Here is a 19,338-nt window from a genome sequence, read left to right on the forward strand (position 1 = left end):
TATCAGCCTAAATTTTCGCTGTTGGGGACAATCCTTTTTATTATTCGCGGTTTATCGTGCACCTCAGTCACCTACGCAGTTCCTAAATGACCTTTATGCGCATATGTCGACTTTTTCTCAGGATAAAATACTTCTCGTTGGTGACTTCAATCTGCCTGGCGTTAACTGGGATTATTCTGCTTACAGTTACGATCAGAATGTCGATTACTTGATTGATATTATGCTAACTAATAACTTGCAACAAATTGTGACACAGCCGACGTGCTTACAAGAAGATAGTGAAACTATGCTTGATCTCATTTTTATTAGTCGCTCTATTGAAAATTTTGTCACCTCTGTAGAAAAAGGTATTTCGGATCATGAACTTGTATACTTTTCGTGTCCCATGGACCGTTGCGATATTGCCCTTGATAAGACAGTGATTGTAAAGGATTTTTCCCGTGCCAGAGATGAAAGTGTTTTGGACTACTTAGATCACAGGCTGAGTGAATTTGATGGGAATGACGTCGTGGTGCTCTGGAATAAGTTCAAAGAAATGTGCCATTTCTGTCTCGAAAACTTTATTCCAAACAAAGTTAAAAAGAAGTCCAAACGTAATCCGTGGATTACACGAAAGGTACTGCAACTTAAGCGAAAACTAAAAAGGCTAAGGCAACGGCATGCACTTTGCACTGAGATCCAGAACATTCAAGAGGCCCTGAATCAGGCTGTACTCAAGGCTAAGCAACGGTATTTTCAATATACCCTGCCTAGCTTTATGCGCAGTGCACCGGGAAAATTCTGGAACCATCTAGCTAGCACAAAGAAACCCATTGACTGCATTGTACACAATGGTGTAACGGTTACTGAGAAGCGATGTATAGCAGAACATTATAATCAATTTTTTCACAGCGTATTTTCAAGTGCCTCGAACCATGTACCCTTCAGCTGTACCCCTTATTATGTTGATCCTGCTGTTATATCGACGAGCGGTGTGGTTTCTATGCTGTTAAATTTAAAAACGAAATCATCACCAGGACCGGATAACATCCCAAATGCCTTTTTGTGCCGCTATGCAGAAATGGTTGCACGTTTTCTAGTGCGCATTTTTGGTGTATCATTATCTTCAGCCGCCCTTCCCAAAGATTGGCGATCGGCTCGGGTTGTACCGGTGCTTAAGAAAGGCGAAGCGACATTAATAACGAACTATCGACCGATTTCCCTTACTTCATCTTGCTGCAAACTATTGGAACATATTATAGCTAACAAGATAAAAGAATTCTTAAGTGACAACAGCATCCTCACACCGGTACAGCATGGCTTTAGGAAGGGGTTTTCCACCGTCACTCAGTTAGCTTCAGTCATCCACAGCTTTGCTAGCGTTCTTGATAAACCTGGTCAGATTGATGTTGTATTTCTGGATTTCAGAAAAGCATTTGATCTTGTTTGTCACCATAAGCTAATTGAGAAGCTCGAAATAATAAAACTGCCGCGATACTTAATTAGCTGGATTTCTGCATACTTAACTAAGCGCACACAATTCGTCAGCATAAGCGACTGCTCTTCAGAAGAAGTGCCAGTTACTTCTGGTGTTCCTCAAGGAAGCGTGCTTGGCCCTTTGTTATTTTTAATATATATTAATGATATTGTAGAAGTAATCGCTCAACCCGTTCAATTAAGATTGTTTGCTGATGATTGTGTTTTATTTAATGAAATTAAATGCCACGAAGACCAAGTCCTCTTAAATTCTACCCTTCAGAGCATTAATTCCTGGTGCCAGCAGTGGAACATGGAGCTCAACATTAATAAAACAGTTTCTATGAAAATTACTAAAAAAAAGTACCCTTTACTGTTTACTTACGATCTTGCATCTCAACCCTTATCCAAAGTCGAGGAATATAGGTACCTGGGGGTTATCATAACGCACGATCTTTCCTGGAATAAACATATCTCTACTACATGTGCTTCAGCTTTAAGAAAACTTGGTCTGCTCAGGCATAAATTAAAAATGGCACCTCCGGAAACCAAGCTGTTGGCTTACAACACCATTATAAGGCCTACACTAGAATATGCGGCAATTGTTTGGGACCCGCACACGAAATGCAACATCGATGCATTAGAAAAAATTCAGCGAAAAGCTGTGCGCTTTATATTTTCTAAATACCGTTCAACAGACTCTCCCTCAAACTTAATGAAAATGAATAATATACAAACACTAAAATTGCGGAGGAAGATTGAAAGGATTAAGTTCCTCTATCTGCTTCAGAATAATCGGCTATCTCTTAATCCGCAGCAATACATACAACCACTAACAGGGCGATTAACAAGGCACCGGCACGCCAAGTCATTAACTCCGTATTTTGCCAGGACCAACACCTTTAAATATTCCTTGTTTCCTCGCACAATAACCGAATGGAATAACTTGCCCATATCGCTTCTTATTGACACTGACAGCATTGAATGCGTTGATAGCTGAACATGCGACAGTTGAAAAGTGTTGTTTGCTCCTTTTTATCTTGTTTTGTTGCAGTGTTTCTGAAATTGTTTAATTCTTTTTTTCCCTGCAATCATTCCAATGTAATTAATTGTTGCTACTCATGTATTCTTGCATTTCCTTGTTGTTGTCTTTTTCTGTATTTCTGCCCCTCCTGCAAGGGCCACTACAAGGCCTGCAGTATTTTCTAAATAAATAAATAAATAAAATCTGGTGACAAGTAGGTGGATTCCTTAAATGGTTCCCTGTCAGCTGAAGCCAGTTTCCAGCATGGTACATGTGGAGGGGAACCATGTTGGGTTACTAAGTTCAGCTTTACTAGGAAGTGATTACTTCCAAATGAATTTTTAATTACACACCATTGTAAATCAGGGAAGACAGAACGGGATGCGATCGACAGGTCTATGATGAGTATGAATTATGGTGAGGATTATAATACGTTGGTTCCTTCTTATCGAAGTGGCACACTCCGGAGTTTAAAATGAGGTTTTCAATTAGTGAACCTCTCGCGTCACATCGTGAGTCTCCCCACATAATGTTATGAGTGTTAAAGTCTCCCACAAGTATGTAAGGCTCTGGAAGCTGATCAATGAGGTTATAAAAGACTGTTCTTTCGCGATGATGGTTCGGGGGTATATAAATGGAACATACAGTGACCAACTGATTAAAAAGAATGGCTCGAACTAACACTGCCTCAAGGGGCGCCTGAAGGGTGACGTGTCGGCAAGCTTCAGACTTGTCGGCTACTATTGCTACACCGCCGGAAGCATTAGCCTCATCCCAGTTTTTTCTGAAGATGGTGTAATTTCGAAGAAAATTTGTGTTCATAGGTTTTAGATGTGTGTCTTGAACACACAGCAACTTTGGATTATGTATGTGTGTGAGTTCTCTAATATCATCGAGGTTATGAATGAGACCTCTAACATTCCTTTGATCTATTTGTGTCTCCATTATGATAAAAGAGTTTTGTGCTGTGTGTTTAAGAGACTGAGATTAGCTCGCGGGCCCTTTCTTTGGACCCTGTGCCACTACGGTCTGCTGGCCCATCTTTAATGTTGTTGATGTTGGAGGGGGCGGGTGGATTTTCTACAGGATCCGGTGTGGTGCTGCCCCCTGCCACGCCGGCACAGCTCACTTGAGATAAGTGCCCTAGCCTTTTCCTCACTTCATAAAATGAGATATTTTCTTTTCGGGAGACTGCAATGATTTCTTTTTCTCTCTTCCAGCGAGGGCAGCTCCATGAGTAAGCTGGATGGTTGCCCTTGCAATTGTGCAGGAGCATTGCAGTTATCAGATGGATGGTCATTGGCACTACACTTCACGCATGTTTCTTTGCCTCTGCATGTTTGCGATGCATGTCCGAACCTCTGGCACTTGAAACACCACCTTGGGTTCAGTATGTATGGTTTGAAATTGATTTTCAAATAGCCTGCATCAAGTGAACTGGGCACAGTACGGGTACCAAATGTGAGTATGACGTGTTTCATGGGGATTTGTTGGTTGTTTCGTCGGAATGTTATTCTTTTACCTTAATTACATTTTGATCTTGAAATCCTTCAAGGAGCTCTTTGTCGCTGAGATTCAGCAAGTCTTCTTCTGATATATCTCCCTGCTTGTGTTGAGTGAGCGATGTGGAGAGATTGTCATTTTAATGTCACCAATACTGGTGAGTGCAGTATACTTTTCAAGTTGATCTTTCTTGGTCAGTTCAAGGAGGAGGTCTCCACTAGCCATCTTTGAGACTCTGTAGCCAGGTCCAATCATGTTTGCTAGGCATTTAGAAACTAGGAATGGCGATAGTTTTCGTACGGTTGTGTTGCCTTCACTGTGAAAAACATGGTACCTTAGAAATATGTCTTTGTTTGGTTTGAAAAAGAACTAGAAAGTTGCTTCGGTGCACCGTTTATTTAGGGCGTGATCTTGGAGGGGGGGGGGAAGCATTTGCCATGTAAGCCTTGGTAAATTTGTCGGCGATGGTGGCCACCCACCACTGAGCCCAATAAAGGGACGCTACTAGGTTGGGAATAATACCTGCAAACGCCAGCCATGCATCGCCGCTATAATTTAATGTATATATATACCCAAGAATGGATATATTACACACGGTTAACCCTTGCCACCAGGAAATATGGAAGTAATAAGAAGGGAAGAGAAGACAGGAAAGATTGAAAGTGAGAGAGAAAGTAAAATTTTAAAAGGGGGACAGGAAAAGGCGACTGCCGATTTCCCCCGGATGGGTCAGTCCGGGGGTGCCGTCTATGTGAAGCAGAGGCCGAATAGGGGGGCCTTAAAGGTCCAGACAGTCAGCATCAGCTCAACCTCCAGGATCCCCTTTTCCCCAGACCCTGCTAATCAAAGTACGACTACACGAGGAAGGGTCTGACCCTCGTGTGCTCAGGGTCATGGTGTCACAACAGATTAAATGCCCGCTGAGGCAGACGCCCCTGCGGGGATACATAATTGACATTATCATAACTATAGCAACAAACAACAACCATTTAATACACCATATCTGCACAAATACAACGCAAGTCTTCTATTCAACATTTTTGGCCCCAGAATGCACCTCACTATACAGCTATCTAAATCTCTATCTAAATGCTATCTTAGAGCCTACCCGTGTTACTCACAACAGTTTCACATCTATTGACGTCTGTATAACAAGCCTAAACAAATACGACTACAATGCAGGCATATTGGGCTCAGGCCTTAGTGACCACCTACCTATTTATATTTGTATGCAAAACGTGTTCCTTAACGATAAACATCCAACCCACTCGTGATATAGAAGTTTCAATGAAAAACCACTACTTAAGTTTAGCGAATTAATTAAACGAGCTGACTGGTCACGTGTGTATCTGAAAAAAAAATCCATATAAAACATATGACATTTTTCTAGAGATCTTCGTTCAATGCTACAACACTGCTGTTCTGCTACAACCGTTCAAGATCAGGAAGAGTCAAAATAGAAATTCATGGATAAATAGCAACCTTTTGAAGAGAATCAAGCAGAAAAACATACTTTTTCACAGATTTCTTGCTAGCAGAGATATTACAATACTGCAAGAGTTCAAGCAGTTCTGAAACAGGTTAAACAGCAATACTAGAAAAGCAAAAATAGCCTATTACGAAGATATGGAAGAAAGTTAATTCTTTAACTGGAAGAACAGTACCTTGCAATGAACCTAAACAAGTAAAAGTTAACGATATTATTCTAAAGCGTAGAGAGCTTGCAAATGCAATTAATCAGTACTTTCTGAACGTGGCTGTCGATGATGAGGATACAATGCAACATGAAGTAAAATTAGGTAACCAGCTGAATTCTTTTGTGTTACACGAAGTATCATCAGAAGAGGTCTACAGATACATAGAGGAACAACGTTTCAAGTGGTTACGATGATGTAAAAGTGGCACCAGTTAACGCTGTCGCATCTATACTTAGCCCAGTATTAGCATATCTTATAAATGTCTCATTTCTGATAGGAACTTTCCAGACAAAACTAAAAGTCGCAAAAGTTACTAACATCCATAAAGAACGAGAAGAAAGAGGGTTAACCAAGGGGCCCCATTTTCGTTAGTCATATCATGAGAAGCCAACAAACACTGACACCAAGGACAACATTGATGCCTTCAGGTAGCATGCGTGGGTTTATTGACTAGTTGCCTTCACCCAAAAGGATCACGTTCTCGTGACGCCTGCGGCAAAAAGGACGTTCCACGTCCGCTGCCAAGGTCTGTGAGTGGTGGCGCTGGCTAACACTCCTAGGGTTCTACTAGGAGACATAAATACCCAAGAAAAGTGGATGGTGAAACAGCCCCGCCGTAGCTCAATTGGTAGATCATCGCACGCGAAATGTGAAGGTTGTGGGTTTGGTTCCCACCTGCAGCAAGTTGTTTTTTCATCCACTTTGATTTCCATTAATGTATCGTTTCTTTACTTCACTTATTAAGCACAAGTAATTTCCCTTATGTTGTCCTTGGTGTCAGTGTTTGTTGGCTTCTCATGATATAACATCCATAAAGGTGGCAATGCTTGTGAATTGACAAATTATCGACCGATATCTGTGCTACCTGTATTTTCAAAAATATATGAAAAATGTATAAATCAGCGTCTCATGAAATATCTCGACAAATTAAATCTATTGTCGCCATATCAATATGGTTTTTAAGAAAATAAAACTACGGAAGACGCTCTAATAAGCGTTAAAAACCACTTTAAAAAATACTGAAAATAAAAAGTTCATGTTAGGTGCGTTCCTTGACTTGCGTAAAGCTTTTGACTCCGTTGACCATGATATCCTATTCCTGAAATTAAGCCGCTACGGAATTCGTGGTGTTGTCCTGGACTTATTTAGAAGCTACTTATCATCAAGATATCAATTTGTTGGCATAGACAATGAAGTGTCCCAGTACCTAAGCGTAAAAAAAGGAGTTCCGCAGGGATCTATATAAGGTCCCATGCTTTTCCTTCTATATATATATGCTATTACAAAGGTTCAAGATGCACCTGCAATTACAATGTTTCCTGATGACACTAGCCTGTTCTTCACGGGATCCACAATTCATGAAGTAGAAGCTTCAACAAATCTATACCTCTCTAAACTCTCAGGTTGGCTAACAAAAAACAAACTAAAACTAAACATACAAAAAACTAAATTTATTGTATTCAGGCCTATTAACAAGGACATCAGCGATAATATCCTAATTGCTTATAAGGATCAACACCTCGAACAAATAAGCGCACAGAAATTCCAAGGGGTATGGTTCCATGAATATCTGTTATGGACACCGCACGTGAGTCATCTCTTGATCAATCTAGCTAGTTCTGTAGGATGTCCGAGTAGGATCGCTTCTCTTTTCCCTTCATGGTTAACTAAATCCCTGTACTACACATTATTCTGTTCCAAACTACTATACGGAATACTGGCGTGGGGAACAACAACTAAAACCAATTATGATAGGTTATTAATTTTACAAAAGCGCGTGCTTCGTATCTTAGAAAAATATAAAGGGCATGCCAAGAATCTGGCCAGTGAACCACTTTTTCTTCAACATGAAATCCTATCTGTTAAAAAAAGCATGTAATCTAAAACTGGTGCAACACATACACAAACACAAATTACAGGATGCTTTCCCAAGCACTGTATCCACAAAATATGGCTTCAGAAGTTCTAGCCGAAAAAATAAAAAGGTATGCACAAACTATGGCAAGCAGGCCATTGAATATAGAATAGTGCAATTATTAAACCTCCATTAATCGAATATTGACCTTACATTACAGACCAAGCAATTCCAACGTCATTATCAATCATTCCTTCTCACTACTAGTCTCATAGTCAATCCATAAATGTTGTCGAATTATGTTTGCGTATTTCTAGTAGAAAGAAACTTGTTCTGGTTGAATTTTTGCGGGAAATAACAATAAATTTTACAAAATTGTCGATTTCATTCCAATGCATGTTTTTCTATGTATAATTTATGTTGAGCATGTTAAATGCACATGTATAAAATATGCATGCGAACACATGAAAAAAAAATTCTATGTTCCTGGTGAAATGTATATTATATCACGTTAACTGTTGCAGACTGTATTCTTGATCAGGGGCAAAGACCTCATCAGGCTTTTTGCCTCCCACAAGAAAAAATTTTGTATCGTTTTTCTTCCAAATAAACATGTTCATTCATCTGGGTTCATCACACGAACATGAAATTTTACTTTAAATTTTATTTTCCTGGTCCCAGAGTGTCCCTTACATTATATTTAGGTTCATCCTGCCAATATAACGGGATTCTTTGTTACCTTTTATTTTCAAATGCTTGTGTTGCTCTGTGTGCCTGCTGCCACTTCAACTTGCTCAACAGCAGTAAGCCGAGTTGCCAGTGTGTATTTTTTGCGGTCTTTCTTTTGATTTAGAACGCAGTTAGTGCCAGATCAATGTGGTTACGGAATATTAATCACAACCTTGAGGAAGACAATCTGCGTTGTTGTGTAGGTGCGTCAAGCGAGGAGTCTTTGATGTCATGCAATGCATCACCATGCAATCTGTGAAACGTTTTGCAATGTTCGATTGTGTCACAGACATTTCCAAAGTGCTGTTTGTCCAATAACTTTGGATGGTGTCTTGGAGGATGACACCGTTCTTGCGGACAGTCACAAAGAGGTCAGCACATGTTCTTTCCCTTTATTTTGCAATGACACTTTGAAATAACAATAATGACACATGTACTTGTTTATCTTTATTGGGCAACCACATTTCTCCATCTAACAAATGTTATTGCGCATTACAGGCCGTGCCTGCATGTATCGGAAGTTTCTGAAATGTTATTTATGGCTCTATCCGATGTCTGTCACCGAACCTTGTGTAATCTGATTGCATGTATACGTGACGCAAATAGTGTAGAATTTTGTGGAAGACACGCGGGTCCTAGTGATTACTCTGGAACATTCGACGACTGATGTATAAAAGCAAACGCGCTTGACCCATGCATCAGATTTTCGACAATCACTGAATGTGTACGTTGTTTTCATTGAGCATTGAGTGTAGCCTGTTTTTTTGGGCACAGGTACACCCAATAACGTTAGTTTCATCATTCACAGTTTTGTTGCTGTGTCCTCAACCGTCACTACCATGTGACATCTGGTGAAGGTGCTGGTTCGTTCATGTACTGCTTTTTGATGTCATTGAGGATTCGACAAGCACCTGTCGCAAAGCATCGCATAATAACCGAAGAATGTGCTCTACCACTCTGCCAGAGACCTTACCAAGTTCCGAGGCGAAAATGTTAAGCTATAAGAGAACAAGTCGACGAAATGCTGCGCGACGACATCATCCAGCCATTGAAAAACCTGTGGGCAACCCTGTTGTCTGGGTGAAGAAAAAGGCCGGAACCTTATGTTTCTGCGTCAATTATCGTCGACTAAACAAAATCACAAAGAAGGATGTGTACCCCCTACCACAGATAGACGGCGAATTAGACTGGCTCTGCAACGCTAAATACTTCTCGTCGATGGATCACAAGTCTGGCTACTGGCAAATAGTAGTCTATGAGAGAGATCGTGAAAAGATTGCCTTCATGATGCCAGATGGCCTCTACGAGTTCAAGGTCATACCATTCGGACTGTGCTCGGCGCCTGCAACGTTCCAGCGCGTCATGGACACGGTGTTAGCAGGATTGAAGTGGCAGACCTGTCTTGTTTACTTGGATGACGTTGTCATCTTCGCCGGAAATTTCGACGATCACCTTAGGTGGCTTACTTACTTACAGTACTAGAGGCTATCAAGTCATCAGGGCTCACTCTGAAGTCAGAAGAGTGCTGCTTCGCTTACGATGAGCTTCTGTTCCTAAGCCACGTCATCAGCAAGTCTGGAGTCCGCCCCAACCCACAGAAGACTGCTACCATCGCAAAGTTCCCACAGCCTATCGACAAGAAGGCAGTGCGTCAATTCCTTGGCATGCGTGCCTACTACAGGCGCTTTGTCAAGGACTTTTCACGCATTGCTGAACTGCTGACACATCTAGCTAAATGTGATGTTGAGTTCAAGTCGGAAACGCTGCAGGCCGATGCATTTGGAGAACTCAAACAACGCATGCAGTAGCCACCAGTACTTGCGCACTTCAAAGACTACGCCGATACAGAAATCCATACTGACGCCAGTAGCCTAGGCGTTGGTGCCGTGCTATCGTCGCTGAACAAGATCACAAAGAAGGACGTATACCCCCTCCCACGGATAGACGACGCATTGGATCGGCTCTGCAACGCCAAATACTTCTCGTCCATGGACCTCAAGTCTGGCTATTGGCAAATAGAAGTCGACGAAAGAGATCGCGAAAAGACCGCCTTCATCACCCCAGACGGCCTCTACGAGTTCAAGGTTATGCCATTTGGACTGTGCTCGGCGCCTGCAACGTTCCAGAGCGTGATGGACACGGTTTTAGCAGGATTGAAGTGGCAGACCTGTCTCGTATACTTGGATGACGTCGTCGTCTTCGCCGGAAATTTCGACGTTCGCCTTAGGCGGCTTGCAACAGTACTGGAGGCCATCAGGTCATCAGGACTTACTCTGAAGCCGGAAAAGTGCCGCTTCGCTTACGAGGAGCTTCTATTTTTAGGCCACGTCATCAGCAAATCTGGAGTCCGCCCCGACCCGCAGAAGACAGCTGCCATAGCAAAGTTCCCGCAGCCCATCGACAAGAAGGCAGTGCGTAGATTTCTTGGCATGTGTGCCTACTACAGGCGATTTGTCAAGAACTTTTCACGCATCGCTGAGCCGCTGACGCAGCTAACTAAATGTGACGTCGAGTTCAAGTGGGAAAAACCGCAGGCCGACGCATTTCAAGAACTCAAACGACGCATGCAGTCGCCGCCCGTACTTGCGCACTTCGACGAGCACGCCGATACCGAAATCCACACTGACGCCAGTAGCCTAGGCCTCGGTGCCGTCCTAGTCCAGAGAAAAGACGGACTTGAATGCGTGATAGGTTATGCTAGCCAGTTGTTGTCAAAAGCAGAAGGCAATTATTCTACAACCAAAAAGGAATGCCTCGCCATTGTTTGGGCTACAGCAAAATTTCACCCTTACCTATATGGCAAGCCATTCAAAGTCATTAGCGACCATCACGCCTTGTGTTGGCTAGCGAATTTAAAGGACCCTTCAGGACGGCTGGCACGGTGGAGCCTAAGACTGCAAGAATATGATATCAGTGTAACGTACAAGTCCAGACGGAAACACTCTGATGCTGATTGCCTCTGGCACGCCCCCATTGACTCGCCGCCACAAGCTGATGATAATGACAACGCCTTCTTTGGAATATTAAGCATGGAAGACTTCGTTGAACATCAACGAGCAGACTTGGAGCTGAAAAAGCTGGTCAAATATTTGGAAGGGCCTACCAAAGCTGTCCCTAGGGCATTTAACCCCTTGGCTTCCGCGCACTCCGCGGCCGTTCCTGCCTGGTACTCCGTGCCAAAATCTTTCCGCCGGTGGACCGCTTGCAGCGCTGTATAAAAATTGCGATAAATTCTGCTAAACACGTGGCACCGCAACAAACTTTATTTATTGGATGTGTAATTTCTCAGTGCACCAAAACACTGAAAATGACTTACATGTGTGAAATGCCTTGAAATACACCAGCATGTGAAGGCAAGCTTCGTACTTTTCGCACTCCCATGTGCTCTCAGAATTTTTCGCTTGCGCTTTCCAGACGAAGCACAGCCTGGATGGATTTTGCTTCACCTTGTTTGGTGGTATCTGGCGAGGGAAATGGGCCCACTCGGTTGCCTGCAACCGCATTGATGTCACGGCGACAAGCGGCTTTCTTCGAGCAACCATGCTCCAAATCTCATCTCCGAGGAGGGAATTGAACATACCAAGAGCACTGGGACGCGCACCTATTTGAAGTTGAATGCCTCTCTTGATGTCTGGTTGACCACTGAAAGGGTGCTTGACCATGTTTTCAGTACTGTCGTCTTCTTCCCATTCCCACTCTTCTAGTTTTTGCACCTTTGGAGACGGTGGAGAAGAATCCATGGGATCTTCATCTGAACACAGATGCCATTCATCATCACTGGCACTGCCGTGATCACATTGGCACTCGGCATCCTCTAGCTGAACATCCTCATCATCGCTGACGTCGCTCTCGGCCTCACTGTTGAACACAAGTTCAAGAGTTTCCTCTTGTGCTAAAGAATGTTTTTTCCGTGAGACCATGTTTGCACGACACTGGGACGCGAGCTTTTTGCCTCCTAAAAAACAAAAATCAAGCTCAAACAGTGGACAACTAGGTTCATGTAGTGGAAAACATATGAAGCAAAACGAAAACACCTTGTTTTGTGCTGCCATCTACTGAATAAAGTCACAAGCAACCATTTCCTGAGCAGCCCATAGCGCCAATCGCCGCCCATAGCGACTTTGGCCTTTTGTGACGCGGCCGGTGATCCGCCAGCTGCAGAAGCCAATGGGTTAAGCGAGCATTGTCTTCGTTCGCGTTTCAAAACAACCTAGTCGTAAAGAACTTCTCACCAGTCCGCGCCAACTACCTTCTTGTTGTTCCGTCAGGGCTGCATCCAGAAGTACTGCATGCCCTACATGACGATCCGACCACTGGACACCTCGGATTTTCGCGGACACTATCGAGGATACAGGAAAGGTATTATTAGCAGCGCCTGACCACTGACGTCGCCCGTTACGTCAGGACATGCCAAGACTGTCAGCAACGCAAGACAGCACTGATAAGGCCAGCAGGATTGCTACAGCCAATAGAGCCTCCTTGCCAACCATTTCAGCAGGTCGAAGTGGACTTGTTGGGACCCTTTTCGACGTCAACAACCGGAAATAAGTGGATCGTCGTGGCGACGGACTACCTCACCCGCTTTGCTGAAATGAAAGCTCTGCCGAAAGGTAGCGCAGCCGAAGCGGCAAAATTCTTTGTCAAGAACATCCTGCTGCGACATGGTGCCCCAGAAGTCCTCATTACCGACAGAGGAACAGCCTTTACAGCGGAGCTCACCCAAGCCATTCTGCAGTACAGTCAGACAAACCACAGGATGACAACTGCCTACCACCCACAGACTAATGGTCTTACGGAGCGCCTGAATAAGACCCTCGCCGACATGCTAGCAATGTACATTGACGTCGAACACAAGACCTGGGATGCCGTTCTGCCCTACGTAACCTTCGCTTACAACACGGCGGTGCAAGAAACAACACAGATCATGCCGTTTCAGCTGGTTTACGGCAGGAACCTGACGACGACGTTCGAAGAAAACCTTGACGTCGCTACCTATCTCCAGTGCGCCAAAGAAGCCCGACAGCTCGCCTGCCTACGGATCAAGAACTAGCAGCGTACCGACAGCCGACAACACAACCTCCAACGACACTACGTCAAGTACCAGCCCGGCAACCGTGTTTGGGTTTGGAGCCCGATACGCCGATGAGGACTCAGTGACAAACTATTGTGTCGCTATTTTGGACCGTACAAGGTCATCCGACATATTGGTGCACTGGACTATGAGGTCGTGCTAGACGGCATTTCGCATTCACAGCGGCGCCACGCACGATTTGAATTGGTTTACGTGGTGCGTCTCAAACCCTTTTACGCATGCTGACGAACTTCCTTATTTTGTTGTTTCTTTGCTATGAGTGTTTTTCTTTATTACTTTCATTTGTTTGCAGCATCGGGTCAATGCTTTTTAAGAGGGGGGTATTGACACGTGTACTTGTTTATCTTTATTGGGCAACCACATTTCCCCGCCTAACAAATGTTATCGCACAGCGCAGGACGCTCCTGCATGTATTGGAAGTTTCTGGAATGTTATCGATGGTTCCATCCAAAGTCTGTCATTGAACCTTGTGTAATCTGATTGCATGTATGCGTGACACGAATAGTGTAGAACTCTGTGTAAGACGTGCGGGTCCCAGTGATTACTCTGGGGCATTCGACAACTGATGTATGAATGCCGACGTGCTTGACCCAATGATCAGATTTTCGCCGATCGCCAAATGGGTTCGCCGTTTTCGTTGAGCATTGCGTGTAGCCTGTTTTTCTGGGCACAGGTTCGCCCAATAAAGTTAGTTTCGCCATTCAGTTTTGCTGTTGTGTCCTCAACCGTCACTACCACGCGACAATAAATAAAGCCCTGTAGGCATCCACTTTTATGCGTTGCTTCTCGTTTATTATGCGACATGACTTCACATTATAATAATAATATGTTTTTTTCTTTTTCTACGAATCTGAAAGTCCCTCCTCTGGTTATATTCATGGTAACATTATTTACATGCAAACACGGTAACCAGTGGGGTCGTCTAAGGACCCCTTCTTTTTTTCTCCCTTTATTAAGTGTTGCATTTTTGCAGTACAGTTGAACACTTTTATAACCAAGTGACAGAGCCCTCCAGAATCTTCCATCATAGAGGTAATTTCACTGTAAAGGTCATGCACCACAACATTGCCAATGGAGTAGGCTAAGCACATTCTACAAATGAAAGCCTTTATTTAGCATGAATTCAAGAGATACTTAGAGAAACGAGTCGCTAATATTTTTGTGCGATCTTAGTCTGGCAGAATGTGTGACTGCAGGTAATCATATTGCACCGAATTTCGCAGTCTAAGCTGGGCGAAACACAGGAGCTACGCAAAGTAAATCTTCAGATCATTGAATGCCACTATCACCTCCCTTGCTGTCGAAATTCTTGGTTTATTTACAGGACATTCATCACTGTTGCTTTTATTGACAGTCCCATCCTTTCTGCCTTAGGTTTATTTGACGACATCATTGGTCGTCAGTTACGATTAATTAAGCCAAGTTGTCATTAACTGTTGATGAGTTAAGACAAGCAGCATACAACACAAGCAAATTTTGGAGAAGTGCAGCTGGACTACTGACATCAGCACACTCTTAAAAAAAAAAGGAACATTGCTGGCACTGCCATTACCACCAGCGCCCCTTGGTGATGTCTGCGGAGATAAGTGGCAGCACCACTATGTGGAGTTCGCTGTAAGGCAACGAATGAGCTAACGCGGATGCCTAAATTCCTTCGTGGTATAGGTAAATTCATTGCAGTGATCTTCATTGTAGAAGCATTCACAATGCATATTAAAAGTTGGAATTTAGCCAGGACACGAACCCTCAGTTATGCACGTCATTTCACTGTAAAGGTGTTCATCATAAAGGCATTTGAATGTTTTTTGCAACAAGAAATTGTACCTGTTTCATGCTTTTCTTTAACCTGTAATATGGTGATGTTGAGCAGTGAACAGGGCAATAGAAAAATTCAGCGTGTAAGAAAACTTTTTAAGCTATAGATTGTCATGTGAACCATATGGCACACTACAGCAGCTCCCAATTCAACGCAGTAAGAAAAAGAAAACTGAGGAATGTTATCTTCAAGGTGACAAATTACGTGCAAACACCCAGGACAACCCAGCTAGTGTAGACTGATCTTTAGACCAAGTTTTTAGGAAGAGGAATGTTTTTTTTTTTACGTTTTCAAGTACGTTGATAACTTTTCAGTGTTTTTAACGTTTGACTCATCCTACCAAGATATGGTTAATAAGGTGTTAATGATTTGAAGCAACACGGACAAGGTCTTGTTTTTACTCAGGAGCTACCCCATAATAATGTTTTGGAGTTTTTGGACCTAAGGCTTGAGGTACACGAACGACATGTGTGTTTGGCTTATCAACCATGGCACAAAAGGAGCTCTTGGTGTTTAAGTCGACTCATTCCAAAGTTGTAAAAAAAGGAATTGCCTTCTCATGTATGAAATCGGCTCTCAAAAACTTGTATGTGCATAAAATGTAGCACAGAATTGGTGATCAGGTGCGCCGACATTTGGCAGCAGGTTTCCCTATGTCACTCCTGACTGCAGTTGCTTCAGAAAAGAAAAATCGGAAAGAGCACAGTTGCTAATCGTGACACGTTGAGGCTTGTGGTGGTGCCTTATCTTCATAACGTCGCTCATCAACTCAAGAGAGTTGCTAGCAGGCATTGTGTCCCCTTGGCGTTCTCTGCGCTGAGAAGCTTGCTAAGCTGTGCTCCCATACTTGCGGTGACAACAAGCGAGGATACCAAACCAAGTACAATATGTCCCACATGCCATGTTCCACCGGTGTGGTTTATGCTTTCTCTCTCCCATGTGGAAAGACTTACATTGGGCAGACAGGGCGATGAATCAATGAGTGACTTAGGGAACATAAGCAAAAAGTAAAGAATAATGCAGACAAAGGTGCACATCTTGTTGCCCATCTTAATTCTTGCCGTAATTGTAAACCGCAATTTAATGAGACGTCGATTCTCGGCAGAACCCCAAATTAACATGCGCGGCTGGCCTTGGAGGCTTTCCACATAAAAAAAAGGCAGACAATTGTATCAGTGATACCTCCTTGTCCCTGCACTCAGCCGAATATAATTTCTTGTGCGCATGTCTTCGGTAACTGGCTCTAGTGTGACATGAGTATTTCTGTCTTTTGCTGCGTATGCATGCATTGTTGAGTGGCTAAGGGTGTATATATATGCTTTGTCACAAGAAGAATTAATCAGTTGTTAGTCAGCACCAGTGCTTGTCTCGTCTCTTCTTTGTGGGTTGTCCAGGATGTTTGTGCTGAATTTGCCACCTTCAATATACTATGTACCAACAAGCCCCAACCCAAGTTTTGTTGAGGAATGTTATTTCATGTTAGTTTGCCCTGTAAGGAAAGGTAAAACACCACTGCCTCAAGAAAATTCCAGCAGAACCCAACTGTCGACATTATTGCAATTAGCATTCAAGCAATGTACCATCTTGCTGAAGGCACCTTTATTTAGGAGCTGTAGTGGTCAATTTGACATATTCATTGCTTGGGTTAAATGCGACACCCTATCTTCAGGATTGGAACCCCTTATCATGACACTCAAATGCCAGGGTCGGTCACGAGCATGATCACATGACAACTGCATGACAACAACGCAGTAATGAAGAGGGAATGACGTAAATGGAACAACTAAGGCAGTATGACGACGATGGCATGACGACAGTGGGATGAATATTCTGAAAAGATGACAATGTTATAACAATGACAGCATGACAATAACGGTGTAAGGACAATGAAATGGCGATGAGCATATAATGATGGTGGCATGACAATGACTGTATGACGATGATGGCATGACGATGGAATGTACACGACGAATACATGACTACAATGCAATTATGATGATGTCACAACAATGGCATGAGGACAATAAGATGAAGACAAATGTTTGAGAACGATTTCATAGCAACTGTATGACGACAATGGTACGACATTGACATGATGACTTAGAACTACAGAACCTTGAGCTAGTTGGTAGGAATTCATTGTGAAAGAAGGCAAGGCGTACAGATACAGACACGACAAGAAAACCAGATAACACAAATGCCTACTATCAAATGAAGGGTTCATTGTGGCGGAAAAGAGAATACACACAAAATTTATCTGCGAATGCCCAGGTATGGTAGCGCCAGCTGTCAATAAGGCACACGTGCAGGCCTACACGAGACATAACTGTTTAGGCATTTCATTTCTTCTTTGTGCAAGCTAATCGAAGGCTGGCCCACCCAAGCACTTCCACTATTATTGATGTGCCAGGCTTCGACCATTAGAAGCGTTTCTTCATTTTTGTGCCTGTATACAACAGATTCATCAAATTTTTGCATGCATTTACAATCTTGACAGTGCAAAGAAAGATTAGACGGCGATCCTCTGGTTAACCTTTCATGCTCCATTAATCTCCGATTAATACAATGGCCTGTCTGCCCTACATTAAAGTGGGCACAGCTGAAAGGAACACTATACCACACCAGTAAGGCAGTCCGTGAATTTGTTCCGTGTGTTTTACGAAGCAAATGTCTGTCCGCCTTTTGTCTTTTAGCTGCTCATTCTTTCTTTGCACGGCTGCATAAATCTTACCTAGCTTATTGGCAGCCACAAAAACAATGTTTAACACCGTATCTACTTCTCACTTCCTTTAGCCTGTGCGATAAGGAATGGATGTATGGGATACCTACGACTCTTTTCTTGTTATTACTGGGGAGGTATTCCGTAAGAACTCATCTAGTGGACATGTCCATTTCGTGTGCTGCTGAAGTGCTAATTCGCTGTGGTACCTCGCTGTCGCAGATGCGCAGCCCAGCCCAGCCAATCAGAACTTCAACAGCAGATGAAATGGACATGTCCACTAGGTGGACTCTTACAGAATACCTCTCCTGTTCTTTGCAGACATGTTTGAACTTGATGAAATTACAAACTTTTTTAAGCATTCAGCAACAGTGGCTACTGCAATGCGAGGATGACCTACTTCTAATAGACACATCATAAGAAGCCAACAAACAAAGACACCAAGGACAGCATAGGAGAAATTACATGTACTCATTAACTGAATCAAATGATAAATTAATGGAAAATTAAAGTGGATGAAAAAAACAATTGGCCGCAGGCAGCACACAAACCCACATCTTCACATAATGCGTGCAATGCTCTCACCAATTAAGTTACCGTGGCCCCATTTTTCCTGCGACATGCATTTTGCCTGCCCAAACACCAAACACACAGTGACCTTCTGCATGACATGTGGGGGCTAACGCAAACTGGAGTCACTGCAGCACATTTGCACAATGTGCAACATTTTGTCTGCAGCTTGCACTATGCCGAGCTGTTTTGCAATGGTAACTAAAATAGAACAAAGGCTTAGAAAGCAGGCATTTAGAATAATATTAATAGCAGTAAAAAAAAGGCACTTCTACATGTGTCTCCGCTATTCATGTGCGCCGCACAGTTTTTGGCGACATCAGATGTACATTGGCATTGTTCACCTTTTATTTTTTCTTCTTCTTCATGGATGCTACTAGAATTCACCGCAACCGGCAACACACACAGTTAAGATGGTCCTTTTGCCCAACACAATGTTAAAGCAACAGGCTTTGCTGCTGCTATGCTGCTGTTCAGTTTGCATGCCTGAAAGGGCCCAACTGGAATCTGCCAAAATCCATTGCACATGGCACTGGTTGTCATGGAGCAGTGGCAACACCATACCAGTGCACGAGGCTTACAACGATACCGCCAGCTTTGTCCACTATGGCCAATGTGAAATGGCATACTGGCCACAAGTGCTTGTATTTCTTTCAATATTGATTGAGAAAATAAATACGAATGGGTCAACTTTGTAGGTGTGAGCTGCATTTCTTGACTGTACACATGTGCTGCAATGCTTTACTGACACAAGCAAAGCACACTGCACATGAGCAGTTGCTTGAAAAGGACGTCAGTCAGAGCAATTATTAGGCTCAACTAAAGCAACAAAAAATGTCACCAGCATTAGTTGTCTTGGTTCAATGAATTCACCTATT

At 43.1% G+C, this 19,338-nt stretch overlaps 1 protein-coding gene across 4 annotated transcripts in view; it reads right to left on the bottom strand.

The window, feature by feature from the left end:
- The window catches only part of Rubicon (run domain Beclin-1-interacting and cysteine-rich domain-containing protein rubicon), a 461,889-nt gene that overhangs the window by 423,711 nt on the left and 18,840 nt on the right, over positions 1-19,338 (bottom strand). The gene's annotated exons all lie outside the window — the stretch shown is intronic.

This window comes from Dermacentor albipictus, chromosome 1 (genome assembly GCF_038994185.2).
Source record: "Dermacentor albipictus isolate Rhodes 1998 colony chromosome 1, USDA_Dalb.pri_finalv2, whole genome shotgun sequence".
NCBI lineage: Eukaryota > Metazoa > Arthropoda > Arachnida > Ixodida > Ixodidae > Dermacentor > Dermacentor albipictus.